The sequence below is a fragment of the Ciconia boyciana genome, chromosome 19 (assembly GCF_034638445.1).
Source record: "Ciconia boyciana chromosome 19, ASM3463844v1, whole genome shotgun sequence".
NCBI lineage: Eukaryota > Metazoa > Chordata > Aves > Ciconiiformes > Ciconiidae > Ciconia > Ciconia boyciana.
The window spans coordinates 2,458,661-2,467,396 of NC_132952.1; positions in this window are offsets into that span (position 1 = coordinate 2,458,661).

Genomic DNA, 8,736 nt, shown 5'->3' on the forward strand with positions numbered 1-8,736 from the left:
TTTAATGAAGACACAGAGCCACTTCGTTTGCTCCCACAGCCTGAAATTTTCCATCTCTTACTTCTTTCTGTGCATGAGAAATCTTGTCCGCACCTCATGCAATTTTGCTGATATTGGTGCATTAGCCCAGGCAGGACCGGGCCCTTCGCTATTGCTCTTCAAATGCCCCTCTGTGGGTGTTTTGGTTTTTTTTCCCTTCCAACTAAAACCCGTGATTATCGAGTATTGTCGTCTGATGCTTTCCCCCTGTCCATCTAATTTCTCTTCAGAGGCGAGGGCCCCGTGTCCCTCTGTACATCCGGATCCCCCCGCAGCCACACGCGTGAACTTTGGGGCCTAGCAGTTTTATTTGTAGAGGTGACATCATGGCTTTTTTCCATGGCAACTCATCGCAGCGCCCAGGAGGATGCTGAACACAGGAGCTGAACGCAAGGAAATTTTCAATGGGAACAGAGCAGGCAGCTGAAAGCAAGTCTGAGACATTAATTAATTAATTAGGGTAAAAATAAAAAGGAACATGGAAAAGACAGGAGTCCCAGAGGCCGATGGGCACTTAGCTGCAGAGAGAGAGATGCTTGTGCTTCCTGCTGTAATGTTTTCTTGCAGAGACACACACCTCCAGTAAAGAGATGTGATCGGGATTAGCCCCATTTTAGAGACGGGAAAATCAAGGCATAGGGAACAAGGAGAACTGCCCATTCTGGACAGTTCTGGCAGCGTTAGCTGGAGGCAGATCTTTCCAAGCCCTCCTTTCTAATCCTCGACCTTAGCTGCAATAATTTCTTGGGATTTTCAATGCTCTCGGGACTGTCAGTGAGGCACAATCGTGCTGCCGGTCGCGGGTGTTTCTGTGTTGCATCTTCTGTACATGAAGAAAGACTTTTCTCCGTCAGCCTCTGGGGCAGGGGTGGGTTCCTAGCGTGTGTGCTCGGCCACCCGTACAGGGTCCTTGATTTTGCTAGGACCAGTAATCAAATAATCAAATATTTATCCTTTTAAACAGGAAATAAATATTCAGATTACTGTAACATTAAATAAATACTTAATTCCCCTCGTCAGTGGACTTTGGCTGTGCTAGAAGTAGAGATCTTGGGAGGGCAGATGTTGCACTGGGGAATTTCATTGGAATTAACTGTGGTCCTTACCCACCGAACAGGTCGGAGGCTCCTTGTCCGTGCGCATACCCGCTCAGAGGAGGAGGCAGGCCCTGCTTAGCCCTGTGTTATCCCTTTTTATCATCACCATCTACCAACAGGGTGATTTATGTTTTTTTCCAGAGGATTCCAGAATGAGGAAAACTGCATTTACATACAGAGCAGCACATGGAGATAATGAGAAGCGCTCGTTGCTCTCCATCTAGCAGGAGATTTGGTTTAGGGTCTTTCATTTTTTTTTTTTTTTATCATGCCCAAACCTCCCAGCCCATTGACGCAGGCTGTGTTCTGAGTGTGTGAACATGAGAGCGCTGCGCTTGCGTACTCATGTAACGATGAAACATGAGTGAGCTGAGTAACGAGCGGGCGAGAAGCTGGGAAAGCCTGCCCTGTGCTTGGCCACTGGATGCCCTTGAGCTGGTCCCATAACTCACCCGGGCTGGTCCCAGGCATGAAACAGGACTGGAAATACTCCTCTGCGGTGCCTTGATGTTTAGAGATGCTGCCTACCACCAGCTATTATCTGACCCAGGTTACCAAGACGGGACTTCTGGTGAGCTCAAATTCTATTTTTAGCTTGTCCTCCCCCAAATTTTGTCTCTTTTATGCCCCTGCTGCAGCCCATCTGATTTCTCAGCTGCTGCTCCCTGGGAGGAGGTGGCTCTTATCGACGGTGGGGTTTCCTAGGCATGGCCAACCTGGAGGAGATGAGGAGGAACGAATGCTGCTTGAAGGCCCCTGTGAGCTACTGTAGCACGTGGCAGCACTTTGGAACATCACCTTGATGCCCTTGGCGATGCAGCCTCACCTTTGGCACTAAATATTAGTTCCCCCTAAAATAACTCTGTTTCTGTTCTCCCAAGGTCTCACATCTGCCTCAGCCTTCATGTCGGATCCCGCTCTGTTTTATAAATAAATATGCCGCAGCTACTAGATTTGTTGGTATGAATCCCAGGATTTCTCCTGACATATGTTATTTTCTTCGGAGGAGCCAAAAGCCATAGTAAGCAAACATTTTAACAGGCGCTGGAAACACGGGACGTGGGCTTCTCGGTGGCTGACTTATTTGTCTAGCAAGAACCATAAATTCTCAGGCTTCAGGGCTTAAGTCAGCCTCTGGGAGCTGGGCTTAACGCTCTCGACTGGGTGTTTGCTTGCAGAGTTTCCTGCCGTTTCCCCTAAAGCACGTCCTCCTCAGTGAAGACAAGATGGTTCATTAGGGACACTATACATCTGGTCACCCCGGTCCTCCTACGACGCGGACATATGCTTAGAGACGAGGGGGAGAAAGAAAATGCTCCGGGTTCATCTGAATGCGGGCGGAAAGGGAGACGGGGGGGTTATAGGGAAGAGATGTTTCAGCACAGAGCCCGGTGGGTGCTTGGTCTGCCGGCGGTAGTGGATTTACTGCCAGGGACGGGTCTGCGGTGGGACGCTCAAAGCAGACAGATTTGCGGGCGGATCCGTGTCTCTGCGTAGGACGAGGCGGGGGGAAAAACCTCTGTCGTCCTGCAGATCACTGCTGCGTCGGAGAGCTTTTCCTCTCGAGGGAGACGGTGATATTTTCAATGCTAGCGAGCTACCTGTCGGCAGCAGCGCCATTATCACCGAATTTAGGTAGCAGCGAGGAGGAGCTTTACCCATCTGCGTGCTCTGACCCAGGCTCGGTGTCCAGCTCTGCTCTGGGACAGTGGCTGAGTCGGTGCCCTTCCTGCTGCCTCAGTTTCCCCTTTCATCTATAAGTCGTTTTTCCTGCGTTTAAGTGTAAGCTGCTCGGGGTAGGGACTGTATCCCGCACAAGCACGTCCCTCTGTTAGAGCATCGCTGCCCTTTGCCCCCGGGGAGGGTCCCCTTTAGACCTCCTGTGTGCCCCATGGCTGGGGGGCTGCTTGGTGAGGGGCTTTGGGATGTGCCTGGGGAGGAAAGGGTGGATGAGCAGAGAAGACAAGAGCAAGGGGGGAAGCGGGGAGATCTGGCCTAGGGCTGCAGAAGACCCCATTTTGGGGGGCTTTAGGATGCTTTCCTTTTTTTTAAAAGACCAAGGGGAGGACAGAAGTGAAAGGCGATGGGAGAAAGGGGGGTTCTTCCCCTCCCAGCAGCCGCTGCGGAAAATCTCACCCTGGGGAGGCAAGTTGCGGTGATCGGTAAGACGAGTTCGGACGCCGGCTTGCATCCGCCTTTCCCTGCCAACTTGCCCATCTCAAGGGCGTCTCCTCCGCCCGGGTGGGCTTCGCCCCTTCCCCTGCAGCCCCCGGGAGCAGGAGGGGAGCGAGAGGAGGAGGCGCGGAGAAGCCAGCGGTGTGTGTACAGGGTGATTGTCATGGTTACCTCCTTGACAAAACAAATGGCTCCACTTAATGATGGTCACCCAAACAGCTCCGGAAAGTGTGCGCTCATCAGCTGGCTGCCAGTTGGAAGCCGGGTGCTCGCTCTGGCAAGCGAGAAACCCTCCCCGGCTCTCGGGCTGAGCTTCGCCACAGGGGCACGTGTTGCTGCGGCCGCTGAGGTAAGCCCCCTTCCCCATCCCAGACCCCCGTGGACCACCCCGCAGCGCTGGCAGCCCCACCGTCGCTGCCCGATGGAGAGGGCCCCGGGGAGGGTCCGGGGGGCGACGAATGCCACAGGTTGCTGAGGTGGCTGTCGTGCAGCGCTCCCCCCACCCCGAGCCCTGACGCTTGCTCTCTCTCCCTCTCTCCCTCCCTTTTTCTCTCTCTCCTTATCTCCAGCTCTCCCTCCGTGTCTTTCAGAGACAAAAGCGGTCTGAAGCAGTGCCTGCCGCCTTCGGGATTTCTTCTGCCCTTCCTGCCCCCCAAGCCCAGCTGCGGGCAGTTGCAGGGGCTGGCGGGAGTGGGTGAAGTTGCTCCAACCCCCCCATCCCCTTCCTCCTCTTCCTCCTCCTCTCTCTTCTTCCCGGAAAGGTAAGAAAAGCAGTGGCTACTCTCCAGTTGCTCCTGCACCTTTTTAGCAGGCTGGGCTGTGTGTGCTCTGCAGGGGGGGGTGTGTGTGCGCGGGCTGTTACTCTCCAAGGCTGTGCACAATCTCAGCACAAAGCCGCTCTGTGAAGAGATCCCTGTCATAATATTTCTGCAGGCACAAGCCCACACTTTGCAAGCTGCTGCTTCCCTGCCTTGCCTTTTCCCAGCTGGATGGTGAGCCCCTGAGCATCCTCCCCCCCCCCCCCCGCTCCCCAAAATCGTACAGACATTAATAGCGACTGTCTTCATCTCCCTGCAGGGAAAGCGAAGGAGGCTGGATGGGGGGGACGATGCTGGGGGTGACGGGCTTTTGCTCTCCTGGGCAGGCAGGTGGGATATCATCTCAGCTGTGGACACGCTGGTTTGGGGGAAGGGAGGATTGACCTTGGCAGGGTGAGGGGGGCTCTGATCCCCCCGGTAAGGGTCAAAGCACCAAGAACCTGGCTTGCGTTCACCACACTTGCCTGGGGCAGGACAGGGGTGGATGGAGAAGGGCTGTGCTGCTCCGGGGGGCCCGGCGTGTCTCCCTGGCTCCGGATGCGTCCCGTGCACGGGGCTGGCTGCCTGGCAGTTGTAGCCCAGCTGAAGGGTGTCTGGGCTAAAACCTCCCTCTCCGGCTCAGCCCAGAGACCTTCTACGCACCGGCGCAGCTGCGAGCCCAGCGAGGCAGGGGTTAACTAAACCCGTATCAGAAATGCTGTCTGCACAGCGACGTGATTGACGGCTCTAGAAACGGGGCTTGGGACGTGAATCACGGTCCAAGGACCCAGCTCTGGGGCAATGTCGACAGCCCGAGAGACCTGCTGGGGGTATGATTGACAGTCCCCAAAATCTGGCTCTGCTGGGGCTGTCAATCACATCTCAACCTGGCGCTGCATCACCCCGGGAAGGGGGAGCCCGGTTGCATTTGCTGGGTGCCCCTTTTGGCAGGGTGCTGGCAGGAGCAGCGTGCTCCCCCCGCGTCCTCCCGATCTCCATGTCCGAGGCCTCAGGGTGCCCCTCGGGGCCGCGCTGTCCGGCTCCCAAAGGGATGCATGTCTCTGGCCAGAAATCTTTGTCACCGCTTCGGCAGCGGGGTGCCGCGCTGTGACCCTGCAGCGGCTCTGGGGTGAAACGCAGCGGCTGTTTTGCTGGTTTTCCCAGCGGGCAGGATACCCCGCGCTTGCATTTTGAGGCGAGGGGAGGCTGGAGACGGGATGAACGGCTACCGGAGCTTTTCATGAGAGGTTCCCACAGGTCTTGCCATGGTGGATCCGTGTTCTTTTCCAGGAGGTGCTGCTGTCAACCAGCAAAGCCTCCCCTCCCTGCCCTGTGCAGGGGCTCAGACAGGGGAGTGCTGTGTGCACCCTTGAGGACACTGTTTGTCCCTACTGCTTCCTAGAAATGTTTCAGGGGGTCGATCCCAGTCCCCTGGCCAAGTTTGAGCCTTGTGCTTTGGGGGAGAGCGGCTGGAGGGGTCCCACATGCCTTAGGTGTGACCTGCAGCTGATGTGGGTCAGGTAGGCGAAGTCAGGGGTCCCCCAGCAGCGTGGTCACGGCTGCTCCCCGAGCCGTGCTGCCCCTGCGAAGCCAGGGGATATACTGAAGCGTGGCTCTGCTTGAGAGCCCCAAAAGTTTGGGAAGCCCAAGGCTTCTCCCGTCTTGGTTTTGCAAACAGATGGGGGTTTGCTTCCCCGTGGTGGTGGCCCAGCAGGCTCCGGAGATGCTAACAAAGGGTTGTGGTGCAACGGGCACCCCGCCAGCAGCCGGGGTGGTCTGTCCAGGGCTGTACATCTGTACATCTCCACAAGGCACGCCGGCTGTAATCATCCTGACAAGCCACTGGATGTCAGTGTTGATTGATACAGATGAAGCGGAAGGAATATTTTACCCAGCTGCAGAAAAACAATCATCTTCTGAGCAGTGTGGGTATGACCCAGGTCTGGCTTGGACCCGGAGGTGAGATTTCCAAGGAAACTCATTTGGGGCTGGTAAGGGGTTACAGCAGGGTGGTGCAGCGATTCAGCAGCCCAAAAATGCCTCCGGTGCAACGTGTGGTACCAGGGCTGGGCTTCACACGGCTGCGTTCGTGTCTCGGGGGGCAAAAGCAGCTGGGGCTGCCTCTGGACATCTGCCTTTCCCACACCAGGGCCAGGCGGGGATGTGCTGCAGACATCGCGTGGTTTTATCCCAGCTACCAAGTGCTGGTTAGGGTCTTACTGGCCTGTTGTCAGCTGTGGGTGCCAGTGACCCTGTGGTGGTGGCACTGCCCGGACCCCAACCCGTTTTTGGGAGCTGTACAGACGCCATGCTGCGTGCCCACGTCTACAGTAGCCACAGGTTGCTCTGTTCTTCTATTCGATGCATGAAAATACACCTTAGAAGAGCATTATTCTGCCTCTCTTTACTACACATGCTCAAAAGCCAGATTTTTTGAGGGCACATCAGTGCTTAGAGATGCAGACGGGCACCCAGGCAGCTCTGAGCAGCAATTCAGGCATTGCACCCCCTTTTCAGGCACATAAACACCCTTTCCAACCCAGTCCTTTAAAATCCAGCCCCAAGCCTCACCCCTGTGTTGGGGCAGACGCCTGCAGCCAGGTGGAGCGGCTGGTGCAAGCTCTGGGCGAGCCTGCGCGTCGCAGTGCCGTCTGCGCTCCGAAGCAAAGCCCTGCGCACTCTGCACGTCACAGGGACCGTCCGCAGACGTCGGTGCAGCATCGGTGCCTTTCCTGTGAATCGTGCACGGAAATTGTCCAGGGGTATAACGTGGTGCGGGGCGAGCACGTTACCACCAGCGTCGCTCCCTCCTCCGTGGCCACGGAGAGGAGCAGATTGTCAAGGAAAGAGCGTTTACAAAGCAACGAAAAGAAAGAAAAACACGGTAGCATCCCGCTGTGCCGGGTCCTGAGCGTGGCTGGCCAAGGGATGACTTCTGTCCCCAGCCCTGAGCTGCTCCCCGGCCGATGGGATTACGGGTATGGGGTATTTTCGGTGATGCAGCAAGCTGGCCGAAGGTATTTGCCGACGGTTTCCCCTTCCCCTCCCGGGATGCCAAACGCAGCATGAGGCCATGGGTCGGGAGGCATCTGTCCGGGTCCGTGGGATGGCCCCACGCCTGCTGTGCGCAGGAGGCAGGGCGCGTTTGAGTGGACACTCTGAGGACGGGGTGAATGCAGGGATGCCCTGTGCAGCAGCGATTCTGGTGGTAATTTTGGGGATGTGGGGTCCTGCCAGCTCCCGTCCTGGGGGTCCAGCCCTGCGACCTGGATGGAGACGGAGCGCAGGTCGGGGAGCAGCAAAGGCAGGACGGGGAGCAGCCGGGGGCTTGGTGGCGAGCTCCTGGGGGGACACAGGAGAGAGATGCCAGCTCTCCCACTGCTCTCCCCCACGCCAGCCTCCCTGCCTTCCCCTTTCCATGCTGCAGTCACTTGATGGCGTTGGTGACACGATCTGCGGGGAGCAGCCCCTGGACTGTGCTGGCAGCACCCTGCTGCCTCCCAGCCCTGTCCCAAGGGCCTTCACGAGGGAAGCAGCCGGGAAGAGCCCTCCAAGCCTTGGGAAGAGCCCTGCGAGCCTTCCCTGTCCTTGTGGGGCAGTTCCTGCAGCTGGCGTAGCAGGCAGGGCTGGTGCAGGGCTCCTCTGAGCCGTGCTGGAGCTGCAGGAGAGGTGCAACTCTCCTGGCGTCCTTTATACAGGACATGGCACGGGGCTCTGCATCCCACCAAGGGTCCCTTAATGCTTGTGCTGGCCTGGGTGATGCAGAAATCCCTGCTGGCAGAGCAGCTCCCATGGGAGGCATGTCCTAAGCCTCTGCGCAGGAGAGGTGAGGGGCCTGGATCTCAACCGTGGCTCTGTCGTAAGCCACCGCAGCCAAGAGAGCTGCCAGGCTGAAGTCACGCTCCTGGAGCCTGAATTCACCTCTCTGGCAACCCCATAATAATTCCCGTTGCACCTAGCTGGCAGAGAGCATCTTCCCCTTGTTATTTCTTGCTTGCTTTCTTCCCTAGGGCAAAATAATCCCCCCTCCTTCTTCCCCCTCTGGCATTTAATCACTTCCCAATATCTTGATGGCCTCTGCCACATCTCAGCAGTGAGGCGACCTTCATTATCTCTCCCTGTAGCCGGTGAACTCTTGCCAGCTTCTGACTTTACAAGCCCTGTTAGCATGGCTTGAAGCATCCCGGTGTGTGACGGGCTCATGGAGGACTCCCGTGCTGGAGCAGCTGAGCTGCATCTCCCTGGGTGCATCCCCTGACCCCCGTGGGCAGCTCCTGGTGTGAGCAGCCTTTGTGGTGGAAGGAGAGGAGGATTGAATCGTGAACGGCCGAGGTTGTTGGCTGGGAATCAGGAGTGTGCCTTGAGATACAGCCCTCCTTACTGCCCTCCATCTTCTCCTCCGTGGTTGTTTTATTTGCTTGGGTACCCTGGCTGCTCTCCCCCATCCCAGCCAGCCCTGCTTGTTCTCCCTTGCTCTCCCTTGCTCTCCTTTGCTCTCCCTTGCTCTCCCTTTTTCCTCCCTTAGTGCCGTTTTCCTGCCCGAACGCTCGGCGAGCTCATGGCCTTGATGTCTGCCATTTATGTCTTCCGTGGCATTTGCATATAAAGGTGGTTTTAATAACATAGGA